The sequence below is a fragment of the Podarcis tiliguerta genome (assembly GCF_965153285.1).
Source record: "Podarcis tiliguerta genome assembly, chromosome: 6".
Taxonomy (NCBI): Eukaryota; Metazoa; Chordata; class Lepidosauria; order Squamata; family Lacertidae; genus Podarcis; species Podarcis tiliguerta.
This window is the reverse complement of record NC_139539.1, coordinates 89,808,114-89,821,525: the sequence shown is the minus strand read 5'-3', so window position 1 is coordinate 89,821,525 and position 13,412 is coordinate 89,808,114.

Here is a 13,412-nt window from a genome sequence, read left to right as displayed (position 1 = left end):
TTTTGAGTGAATTGCCGAAAGTCAAATTTTTTATGAAATTGTGACGCTTAGGGATTTTTTTCAAAAAAATCTTTTTCTGCCGGTTAAGTTGTTGAGGGCTGATTTCTTGTCCTGTGATAAAAAGCCTTCTGTTTTGACCGCCAAACCTCTCAGGGGAGCATTTGCAACCGTTTGGCAGCACTTTGGAGTGAACTGGAGAAAGTCAATTTTTTAATGAAATTGTGACCCCGGGGCTTAGGAATTTTTTCAAAAAAATCTTTTTCTCCCGGTTAAGTTGTCGAGGGCTGGTTTCTTGTCCGGTGATAAAAAGCCTTCTGTTTCGACCGCCAAACCTCTCAGGGGAGCATTTGCAACCATTTGGCACCATTTTTGAGTGAATTGTATAACGTCAGATTTTTTTATGAAATTGTGACGCTTAGGGATTTTTTCAAAAAAATCTTTTTCTGCCGGTTAAGTTGTTGAGGGCTGAATTCTTGTCCTGTGTTATAAGCCTTCTGTTTCGACCCACAAACGTTTCAGGGGAGAATTTGCAACCGTTTGGCACCATTTTTGAGTGAATTGTAGAACGTTAGATTTTTGATGAAATTGTTACCCCGGGGCTTAGGGATTTTTTCAAAAAAATCTTTTTCTTCCGGTTAAGTTGTCGAGGGCTGGTTTCTTGTCCTGTGATAAAAAGCCTTCTGTTTCGACCGCCAAACCTTTCAGGGAAACAATTGAGACCGTTTGGCACCATTTTTGAGTGAATTGCCGAAAGTCAAATTTTTTATGAAATTGTGACGCTTAGGGATTTTTTTCAAAAAAATCTTTTTCTGCCGGTTAAGTTGTTGAGGGCTGATTTCTTGTCCTGTGTTTAAAAGCCTTCTGTTTCGACCGCCAAAACTCTCAGGGGAGAATTTGCAACCGTTTGGCACCATTTTTGAGTGAATTGCCGAAAGTCAGTTTTTTTGATCAAATTGTGACCCCGGTGCTGAGGGATTTTTTCAAAAAAAATCTTTTTCTGCCGGTTAAGTTGTTGAGGGCTGATTTCTTGGCCTGTGTTATAAAGCCTTCTGTTTCGACCGAGCAACGTTTCAGGGGAGCATTTTCAACCGTTTGGCACCATTTTTGAGTGAATTGCCGAAAGTCAGATTTTTGATGAAATTGTGACCCCGGGGCTAAGGGATTTTTTCAAAAAAATCTTTTTCTGCCGGTTAAGTTGTCGAGGGCTAATTTCTTGTCCTGTGATAAAAAGGCTTCTGTTTCTATAGCCAATCGTTTCAGGGGAGCATTTGCAACCGTTTGGCACCATTTTTGAGTGAATTGTAGAACGTCAGATTTTTGATGAAATTGTGACCCCGGGGCTTAGGGATTTTTTCAAAACAATCTTTTTCTGCCGGTTAAGTTGTCGAGGGCTGGTTTCTTGTCCTGTGATAAAAAGCCTTCTATTTCGACCGCGAAACCTGTCAGGGGAGCATTTGCAACCGTTTGGCACCATTTTTGAGTGAACTGGAGAAAGTCAATTTTTTAATGAAATTGTTACCCCGGGGCTTAGGGATTTTTTCAAAAAAATCTTTTTCTTCCGGTTAAGTTGTCGAGGGCTGGTTTCTTGTCCTGTGATAAAAAGCCTTCTGTTTCGACCGCCAAACCTTTCAGGGAAACAATTGAGACCCTTTGGCACCATTTTTGAGTGAATTGCCGAAAGTCAAATTTTTTATGAAATTGTGACGCTTAGGGATTTTTTTCAAAAAAATCTTTTTCTGCCGGTTAAGTTGTTGAGGGCTGATTTCTTGTCCTGTGATAAAAAGCCTTCTGTTTTGACCGCCAAACCTCTCAGGGGAGCATTTGCAACCGTTTGGCAGCACTTTGGAGTGAACTGGAGAAAGTCAATTTTTTAATGAAATTGTGACCCCGGGGCTTAGGAATTTTTTCAAAAAAATCTTTTTCTCCCGGTTAAGTTGTCGAGGGCTGGTTTCTTGTCCGGTGATAAAAAGCCTTCTGTTTCGACCGCCAAACCTCTCAGGGGAGCATTTGCAACCATTTGGCACCATTTTTGAGTGAATTGTATAACGTCAGATTTTTTTATGAAATTGTGACGCTTAGGGATTTTTTCAAAAAAATCTTTTTCTGCCGGTTAAGTTGTTGAGGGCTGAATTCTTGTCCTGTGTTATAAGCCTTCTGTTTCGACCCACAAACGTTTCAGGGGAGAATTTGCAACCGTTTGGCACCATTTTTGAGTGAATTGTAGAACGTCAGATTTTTGATGAAATTGTGACCCCGGGGCTTAGGGATTTTTTCAAAAAAATCTTTTTCTGCCGGTTAAGTTGTTGAATGCTGAGTTCGTGTCCTGTGATAAAAAGCCTTCTGTTTCGACCGCCAAACCTCTCAGGGGAGCATTTGCAACCGTTTGGCGCCACTTTTGAGTGAACTGGAGAAAGTCAATTTTTTAATAAAATTGTGACCCCGGGGCTTAGGAATTTTTTCAAAAAAATCTTTTTCTCCCGGTTAAGTTGTCGAGGGCTGGTTTCTTGTCCTGTGATAAAAAGCCTTCTGTTTCGACCGCCAAACCTCTCAGGGGAGCATTTGCAACCGTTTGGCACCACTTTTGAGTGAACTGGAGAAAGTCAATTTTTTAATGAAATTGTGACCCCGGGGATTAGGGATTTTTTCAAAAAAATCTTTTTCTTCCGGTTAAGTTGTCGAGGGCTGGTTTCTTGTCCTGTGATAAAAAGCCTTCTGTTTCGACCGCCAAACCTTTCAGGGAAACAATTGAAACCGTTTGGCACCATTTTTGAGTGAATTGCCGAAAGTCAAATTTTTTATGAAATTGTGACGCTTAGGGATTTTTTTCAAAAAAATCTTTTTCTGCCGGTTAAGTTGTCGAGGGCTGATTTCTTGTCCTGTGTTTTAAAGCCTTCTGTTTCGACCGACAAAACTCTCAGGGGAGAATTTGCAACCGTTTGGCACCATTTTTGAGTGAATTGCTGAAAGTCAGATTTTTTGATCAAATTGTGACCCCGGTGCTGAGGGATTTTTTCAAAAAAAATCTTTTTCTGCCGGTTAAGTTGTTGAGTGCTGATTTCTTCTCCTGTGTTATAAAGCCTTCTGTTTCGACCGAGCAACGTTTCAGGGGAGCATTTGCAACCGTTTGGCACCATTTTTGAGTGAATTGCCGAAAGTCAGATTTTTGATGAAATTGTGACCCCGGGGCTAAGGGATTTTTTCAAAAAATCTTTTTCTGCCGGTTAAGTTGTCGAGGGCTAATTTCTTGTCCTGTGATAAAAAGGCTTCTGTTTCGACCGCCAAACCTGTCAGGGGAGCATTTGCAACTGTTTGGCACCATTTTTGAGTGAACTGGAGAAAGTCAATTTTTTAATGAAATTGTTACCCCGGGGCTTAGGGATTTTTTCAAAAAAATCTTTTTCTTCCGGTTAAGTTGTCGAGGGCTGGTTTCTTGTCCTGTGATAAAAAGCCTTCTGTTTCGACCGAAAAACGTTTCAGGGGAGCATTTGCAACTGTTTGGCACAATTCTTGAGTGAATTGCCGAAAGTCAGATTTTTGATGAAATTGTGACCCCGGGGCTTAGGGATTTTTCAAAAAAATCTTTTTTCCCCGGTTAAGTTGTTGAGGGCTGATTTCTTCTCCGCTGATAAAAAGCCTTCTGTTTCGACTGCCAAACCCCTCAGGGGAGCATTTGCAACCGTTTGGCACCATTTTTGAGTGAATTGCCGAAAGTCAGATTTTTGATGAAATTGTGACCCCGGGGCTTAGGGATTTTTTCAAAAAAATCTTTTTCTGCCGGTTACGTTTTTGAGGGCTGATTTCTTTTCCTGTGATAAAAAGCCTTCTGTATCGACCGCCAAACCTCTCAGAGCAGCATTTGCAACCGTTTGGCACCATTTTTGAGTGAATTGTAGAATGTTAGATTTTTATGAAATTGTGACCCCGGGGCTTAGGGATTTTTTCAAAAAAATCTTTTTCTGCCGGTTAAGTTGTTGAGGGCTGATTTCTTCTCCTGTGATAAAGCCTTCTGTTTCGATAGCCAATCGTTTCAGGGGTGGATTTGCAACCGTTTGGCACCATTTTTGAGTGAATTGTAGAACGTCAGATTTTTGATGAAATTGTGACCCCGGGGCTTAGGGATTTTTTCAAAAAAATCTTTTTCTGCCGGTTAAGTTGTCGAGGGCTGATTTCTACTCCTGTGATAAAAAGCCTTCTGTTTCGACCGCCAAACCTCTCAGGGGAGCATTTGCAACCATTTGGCACCATTTTTGAGTGAATTGTATAACGTCAGATTTTTTTATGAAATTGTGACGCTTAGGGATTTTTTCAAAAAAATCTTTTTCTGCCGGTTAAGTTGTTGAGGGCTGAATTCTTGTCCTGTGTTATAAGCCTTCTGTTTCGACCCACAAACGTTTCAGGGGAGAATTTGCAACCGTTTGGCACCATTTTTGAGTGAATTGTAGAACGTCAGATTTTTGATGAAATTGTGACCCCGGGGCTTAGGGATTTTTTCAAAAAAATCTTTTTCTGCCGGTTAAGTTGTTGAATGCTGAGTTCGTGTCCTGTGATAAAAAGCCTTCTGTTTCGACCGCCAAACCTCTCAGGGGAGCATTTGCAACCGTTTGGCGCCACTTTTGAGTGAACTGGAGAAAGTCAATTTTTTAATAAAATTGTGACCCCGGGGCTTAGGAATTTTTTCAAAAAAATCTTTTTCTCCCGGTTAAGTTGTCGAGGGCTGGTTTCTTGTCCTGTGATAAAAAGCCTTCTGTTTCGACCGCCAAACCTCTCAGGGGAGCATTTGCAACCGTTTGGCACCACTTTTGAGTGAACTGGAGAAAGTCAATTTTTTAATGAAATTGTGACCCCGGGGATTAGGGATTTTTTCAAAAAAATCTTTTTCTTCCGGTTAAGTTGTCGAGGGCTGGTTTCTTGTCCTGTGATAAAAAGCCTTCTGTTTCGACCGCCAAACCTTTCAGGGAAACAATTGAAACCGTTTGGCACCATTTTTGAGTGAATTGCCGAAAGTCAAATTTTTTATGAAATTGTGACGCTTAGGGATTTTTTTCAAAAAAATCTTTTTCTTCCGGTTAAGTTGTCGAGGGCTGGTTTCTTGTCCTGTGATAAAAAGCCTTCTGTTTCGACCGCCAAACCTTTCAGGGAAACAATTGAAACCGTTTGGCACCATTTTTGAGTGAATTGCCGAAAGTCAAATTTTTTATGAAATTGTGACGCTTAGGGATTTTTTTCAAAAAAATCTTTTTCTGCCGGTTAAGTTGTCGAGGGCTGATTTCTTGTCCTGTGTTTTAAAGCCTTCTGTTTCGACCGACAAAACTCTCAGGGGAGAATTTGCAACCGTTTGGCACCATTTTTGAGTGAATTGCTGAAAGTCAGATTTTTTGATCAAATTGTGACCCCGGTGCTGAGGGATTTTTTCAAAAAAAATCTTTTTCTGCCGGTTAAGTTGTTGAGTGCTGATTTCTTCTCCTGTGTTATAAAGCCTTCTGTTTCGACCGAGCAACGTTTCAGGGGAGCATTTGCAACCGTTTGGCACCATTTTTGAGTGAATTGCCGAAAGTCAGATTTTTGATGAAATTGTGACCCCGGGGCTAAGGGATTTTTTCAAAAAATCTTTTTCTGCCGGTTAAGTTGTCGAGGGCTAATTTCTTGTCCTGTGATAAAAAGGCTTCTGTTTCGACCGCCAAACCTGTCAGGGGAGCATTTGCAACTGTTTGGCACCATTTTTGAGTGAACTGGAGAAAGTCAATTTTTTAATGAAATTGTTACCCCGGGGCTTAGGGATTTTTTCAAAAAAATCTTTTTCTTCCGGTTAAGTTGTCGAGGGCTGGTTTCTTGTCCTGTGATAAAAAGCCTTCTGTTTCGACCGAAAAACGTTTCAGGGGGGCATTTGCAACTGTTTGGCACAATTCTTGAGTGAATTGCCGAAAGTCAGATTTTTGATGAAATTGTGACCCCGGGGCTTAGGGATTTTTCAAAAAAATCTTTTTTCCCCGGTTAAGTTGTTGAGGGCTGATTTCTTCTCCGCTGATAAAAAGCCTTCTGTTTCGACTGCCAAACCCCTCAGGGGAGCATTTGCAACCGTTTGGCACCATTTTTGAGTGAATTGCCGAAAGTCAGATTTTTGATGAAATTGTGACCCCGGGGCTTAGGGATTTTTTCAAAAAAATCTTTTTCTGCCGGTTACGTTTTTGAGGGCTGATTTCTTTTCCTGTGATAAAAAGCCTTCTGTATCGACCGCCAAACCTCTCAGAGCAGCATTTGCAACCGTTTGGCACCATTTTTGAGTGAATTGTAGAATGTTAGATTTTTATGAAATTGTGACCCCGGGGCTTAGGGATTTTTTCAAAAAAATCTTTTTCTGCCGGTTAAGTTGTTGAGGGCTGATTTCTTCTCCTGTGATAAAGCCTTCTGTTTCGATAGCCAATCGTTTCAGGGGTGGATTTGCAACCGTTTGGCACCATTTTTGAGTGAATTGTAGAACGTCAGATTTTTGATGAAATTGTGACCCCGGGGCTTAGGGATTTTTTCAAAAAAATCTTTTTCTGCCGGTTAAGTTGTCGAGGGCTGATTTCTACTCCTGTGATAAAAAGCCTTCTGTTTCGACCGCCAAACCTCTCAGGGGAGCATTTGCAACCATTTGGCACCATTTTTGAGTGAATTGTATAACGTCAGATTTTTTTATGAAATTGTGACGCTTAGGGATTTTTTCAAAAAATCTTTTTCTGCCGGTTAAGTTGTTGAGGGCTGAATTCTTGTCCTGTGTTATAAGCCTTCTGTTTCGACCCACAAACGTTTCAGGGGAGAATTTGCAACCGTTTGGCACCATTTTTGAGTGAATTGTAGAACGTCAGATTTTTGATGAAATTGTGACCCCGGGGCTTAGGGATTTTTTCAAAAAAATCTTTTTCTGCCGGTTAAGTTGTTGAATGCTGAGACTTCCGGAGGCGGCGCGAAACCGTGATGGCGGACCTCTTCGAGCTCTGAAGAGGGGCACCGCAGAAAAGGGTTGTTTCGCTACGGCGCAGCGGCAACCCATTAAGAAAAACCACGGACAGAGAGAGTCCGTGGCCGTGGGACTCGGCGGGCACCTGGAGCGACCCCAAATTCGCGGAAGGGACCCCGTAAGGGGCTCCGGAGTGAAGGAGGGGGAGCGGTGCTGTGAGTTCATCGCTCTTTCTGCGGAGGCGAAGCCGCGCGGCTGTCACGGATGAGCGCTGACCTTTCTTCCAAAAAATACTACTCTGAAACAGCAAACCCGTGAGTAAGGACTTAAGATTTGTTACAATAACTTGAAGAAATTTGGCTGAAACCGGGAGACGAGAAAGAGGAAGTCCGTCTTCCGGCACTGCTTATAAGATCAAAGCAGACTGTTTAAAGAGCGGAAAGCGCTGTGAACAGGGAAGCTTTAAGGCTTTAAAGTGGGACCTTCGTGCACACTTGAAATTCTATTCTTAAAGGAAGAAAAAATACAGTTTAAATTGGACTTGGAGCGGTCCCCCATGGGGCGAGGGAAGACTCTAACCCCAAATCTTCGGGTGGCCGGGTGAAGTTGCTTGACTGCGGAACTGTTACAAACTTCCAGATACTTTTGTAACTGAAGTGCAACTTTTGGGCTTACTTAGTTTGAGTGGATACAATTGCAGGCACCTTGTTGGAACATTGTTAAACGTTTTAAAGTGCTCTGCAGGACTTTTTTCTTAGTGTTTTGGAACTAACTTGCTTTTAAAATTGTTTTTGAAAACGGAAACTTTAATGGCGGAAAAGTTACCTTCTTCTTACTAACTTTTGGTGGCACTCCCCCTAGAGGACATTGGATAACAAAGGCCTGGGAAAAGTTTTTTTGCTTACTTTCTTTCTCCAGACTGTTTATAAATTTGGACTTGTCTTTCCCATGGGATTACAACATCTGACCTTGAACATTGACTGATGAGTGGTACAGGAAAGACAAGAGCAGCCAAAGCTAAGGAAGCTAAGGAAAAAGAAAAAGCAAAAAAGCAGGCACAGCTTTTGCAAACAACTTTAACTCAGGGACGTAGACTATCAGTGCCTGCTGTGCTTGCAACACAAAAAGTAGAAAGTGAAAAGCCTGAAAAATCTGAAGAGGAAGATATGGCATCAGGAGGAGCAGAGGCAGTACTGAAACAAGTTTTGGAACAATTGTCAACATTAAATCAAAAAATTGATAACCAATCAACAAAAATTGACCAAGCTACATCCTCGATCCAGAAATTGACAGATCAGGTTTCCCAACACACCCAAGCAATTGAAAAATTGCAAGGAGCAACGGAAGAGAACCGTAAATTGGCAGGGGAAGCCGTTGAAATTGCAACATCAGCTAAAAAAGAGGTTGAGGAAGTTAAAGCAGAAGTCAAGCCTCTGCATAAACAGATAGGGGACCAACAAACCTATCTCTCTTTGGTGGAACTGAAAAACCGGGAGACTAATCTTAGGCTTAGGGCGGTCCCAGAAATCGAACAAGAAGATTTGATTGGATTTTTGACAACAGAATTTTCAAAGTTCTGGGGCTTAAAAGAAGAAAGTGATTTTAAAATAGTATCGGCTTTTCGACTGGGAAGATTGGTAAGAAAAGATAGATCTAGAGACTGTCTAATAGCTTTGAGATCAAGAGAGGAGAGAGACAAAATATTAGGCCTACACTTCAAAAACTCAATTGAGATACAAGAGAAAAGGGTGGAAATCTACCGAGATATTCCTAAACAGCTATTGGATCTGAGAGCCACCTATTCAGAATTGGCTAAGTTGTTGAGACTTAACTCAATCCCTTATAGGTGGGAGTTCCCACAAGGACTATCATTTACTTACAAACAGAAGAAGGTTAAAATAAGATTACCAGAGGATCTACAAAAGTTCCAGCACGACCACGGAGAAGATCTCCAAAAAGAAGCAGCAGCCCTTTGGCCTATACTTAAACCAGGACCCACTCTGCCAGCAGGCGGAGGGACGCCTAAATCCTCGGAATTAGAGGAAAAAGAAGATACACCGCTCTAGGTGTAACAGAATAGTTCAGGATGTCTCTGCAGCTACTCAGTTGGAATATAAATGGCGGAAATTCCCCGGAGAAAAGAAGGAAACTGTTTCATATATTGAAGAAAGAACAATTGGATATTATTTGTTTACAAGAAACCCATGTGACCAGGCTCCACAGGAAAGTTTTGGTCAACAAAAGACTAGGCCAAGAGTTTATTTCCTCAGACAAGGTAAAGAAAAGAGGAGTGGTGATTTATGCTAAGGAGAGCCTGATACCTAAATTTTTATTCAAAGATGAATATGGAAGAATTCTGGCAATTGAAATCCAGACCCAAGGAGAAAAAATATTGATACTAGGAATTTATGCTCCAAACGACGGGAAATCAGAATTTTTCAAGAAGCTGCATGAGACGCTGCTGGACTATCTGGACTATGCTAACATCATAATGATGGGAGACATGAATGGAGTGGTGTCTACACATATGGATAAGTCTTATAACCAAAATCTAACATCAGACGGCAGACTGCCTAAAACTTTTTTTGAAATGACTGACAATCTGGATTTGATTGATATATGGAGGACAAAGAACCCCCTAGGTAAAGAAGGAACTTTCTTCTCTGAGGCCCACCTGTCCTGGTCAAGGATCGACCAAATCTGGACCTCCAGGGGGCTGGCACCCAAGACTAAAAAGGTGGAAATCTGCCCAAAAACATGCTCCGACCACAACGCTCTGAAATTAGATCTCAGACTTACTCAAACCGGTTCCTTCAGATGGAGAATGAATGACACTCTTTTAAGAGATCAAGAGATTGTGAAAAAGGCCCAAAAAACATTAAAGGACTATTTTGAGATAAATTTGAATACTACAGTAGAAAAAAGAACGATCTGGGACGCAAGCAAAGCTGTCATGAGGGGGTTTCTGATACAACAGAATACAATTAAGAAGAAGCTCTGGAATGGAAAGAAAGATAAAATACTGGAGAAAATACATCAAGGAGAGAAAAAATTGAGAACTAAACCAAAGTCAAAGGATCTGTTGAGAGAAATTAAATTCCATCAAGCAGAATATTCAAAATTGATTAATCAGGAGATTGAATGGAAAATAAAACAGATGAAGCAAAGATCCTTTGAATCAGCAAATAAATGTGGAAAGCTGCTAGCTTGGCAGCTGAAAAAAAGACAAAAGTTGAACACAGTTACAAATCTAGAGATTGAAGGAAGAACGGTGCAGAAACCAGAGGAAATTAGGAAGTGCTTCCACAGATATTTTAAAGAACTTTATGTACAGGGGCCTCAGAAAGAATCAGAGATAGATCATTTTTTAAAGACAAATGGACTATCAAAAATAACTCAAGATAAAAGATCAATCTTGAACTCTACAATAACCACCCAGGAAATTGAAAGTGCCATTCAGAATATGCAACTAGGCAAATCTCCAGGCCCGGATGGGCTTACCTCCAAATACTACAAGACTTTGAAAGACTATTTAACACAACCCTTGTTGGAGGTATGCAACCAGATCATGGATGGGAAGAGGGCACCAGAAACGTGGAAAGAAGCGTTCATCACATTGATACCTAAGATAGAATCTGAAAAGACTCAACTCAAGAACTACCGCCCCATCTCACTCCTGAATGTGGATTACAAAATATTTGCAGACATTTTGGCAAGTAGACTTAAAAAAGTTTTAATTGAAGTAATTCACAAAGACCAAGCAGGCTTTCTCCCTGGTAGACATTTATATGAGAATACCAGAAACATCATCGATATTTTGGAACTTTTACAAACTGACAGGAACACAAGGGCGGTGTTAATTTTTGTTGATGCGGAGAAAGCATTTGACAATATATCTTGGATGTTCATGAAGAAAAACTTGGAAGGGATGGGAGTGGGGCGGGGGTTTGAAAATGGGTTACGAGCAATTTATTCAGAGCAAAAGGCCAAATTAATAGTGAACAATGTGGTGACGGAGGAGTTCAAAATTGAAAAAGGGACACGACAAGGGTGCCCTCTATCCCCTCTTTTATTCATTTCAGTCCTGGAGGTGCTATTGAACATGATAAGGGAGGACCGGCTGGTACAAGGGATAGAGGTCGGAGTGAAACAATATAAACTTAAAGCTTTTGCAGATGACCTAGTTTTGACATTGCAGGAGCCAGAATCCAGTACAAAAAGAGTTCTTGAACTTATATCTGAGTTTGGTCAGGTGGCGGGGTTTAAGTTGAACAAACAAAAAACTAAGGTTTTGACCAAGAATTTGACACTTACAGAAACAGAGGGGTTTCAGAGAGAAACAGAATTAAATGTGGTAAAGAAAGTGAAATACCTAGGGATCTATTTGTCTTCCAAAAATTTGAATTTATTTAAGGACAATTATGAAAAATGCTGGTTGGAAGTAAAGAAGGATTTAGAAATTTGGTCAAGATTGAAACTTTCCTTGTTGGGAAGGATTGCAGCAATTAAAATGAATGTATTGCCGAAAATGTTATTCTTGTTTCAAACCCTACAGATCGTGGACAGAGAGGAATGTTTTGGAAAATGGCAGAAGGATATATCTAAGTTTGTCTGGCAGGGCAAAAAGCCCCGAATAAAGTATAAAATATTAACTGATTCAAAAGAAAGAGGGGGGTTTGCCCTGCCGGATTTGAGGTTGTACTATGAAGCTGCAGCCTTCTGCTGGCTGAAAGATTGGTTTTTGCTAGAAAACACCGACGTCCTAGATCTGGAAGGTTTTGATAATGCATTTGGTTGGCATGCATATCTATGGTATGACAAGGTTAAAGTTCACAAATTGTTTAAAAGCCATATTGTCAGAAAAGCGATTTTTGCAGTCTGGATGAAATATAAAGACTTATTAGAGAGTAAAACACCGAGGTGGCTATCACCGGTGGAGGCCAAAGCTCGAAAAAGACCCAATATGGAGGCCTATTGGCCGAAATATTGGGAATTAATTGAAAAAATTGGAGACGGTTGGAAGTTGCAGAGCCAGGACAAATTAAAAAACAAGGTGCGAGATTGGTTACATTATGCTCAAATTCAAGAGGTTTTTAAAATGGATAAAAAGGTTGGTTTCCAGGAGGGGAAATCGAAACTAGAGACAGAATTGTTAGAACCAAAGACCAAGAATTTATCTAGAATGTATAACTTGCTGCTTATGTGGAACACACAGGATGAGACAGTTAAATCTGCTATGATAAAATGGGCACAGGATGTTGGACATAATATTATGTTTGAAGACTGGGAAAGGTTATGGAACACCGGAATGAAATTCACGGCATCTAGTGCCTTGAAGGAAAACATTATGAAAATGATATACCGGTGGTACATGACCCCAGTCAGGTTAGCCAAGATGCATCACCTGTCTGACAACAAATGTTGGAAGTGTAAGGAAGCAGAGGGGACTTTCTTCCATCTCTGGTGGACCTGCCCAAAAGTGAAGGCCTTCTGGGAAATGATTTATAATGAATTGAAAAAGGTATTTAGGTATACCTTTCCTAAGAAACCAGAGGCCTTCCTGTTGGGCATGGTGGACCAGAAAATGTCAAAGAAAGATAGAACTTTGTTTATGTACGCTAGCACAGCAGCAAGAATACTCATTGCAAAGAGTTGGAAGACACAAGATTTGCCCACGCTGGAGGACTGGCAGACGCAGTTGATGGACTACATGGAGATAGCTGAACTGACCGGCAGAATCCGAGATTTGGATAAAGAAACAATTGAGGAGGACTGGGGAAAATTTAAAGATTATCTGAAAAAATATTATAAGCTGTATGAATCCTAAGAAAGTGCATGATTAGGAAACGATAAGCTTCTGCGAATATGATTAAGTAAATGGTAAAATTAGTGACAAAAGAGAAAAGGAGACAATTTAAATTGAATATGTTATGTTTATTTTAAAGGTATTGAAATTGAGATATAATATATTGTATTTGGATACATAACATTCGAAAGTTACAACAAGGTATGAAATAAGGTAACAAAATGCTGACATTGTTAATGCAAAGAACGCAGAATCGGAAGGGGTGGGGAAGTCCAAGTTTTATTTTGTTTTTGTTGTTAAAAAAGAGAAAATTTGTTTCTTGTAACTACTTTATTTGTTTATAAACCTATAAAATTATGGAAAGAAACGCAATAAAAAAATTTATAAAAAAAAAAAAAAAAGTTGTTGAATGCTGAGTTCGTGTCCTGTGATAAAAAGCCTTCTGTTTCGACCGCCAAACCTCTCAGGGGAGCATTTGCAACCGTTTGGCGCCACTTTTGAGTGAACTGGAGAAAGTCAATTTTTTAATAAAATTGTGACCCCGGGGCTTAGGAATTTTTTCAAAAAAATCTTTTTCTCCCGGTTAAGTTGTCGAGGGCTGGTTTCTTGTCCTGTGATAAAAAGCCTTCTGTTTCGACCGCCAAACCTCTCAGGGGAGCATTTGCA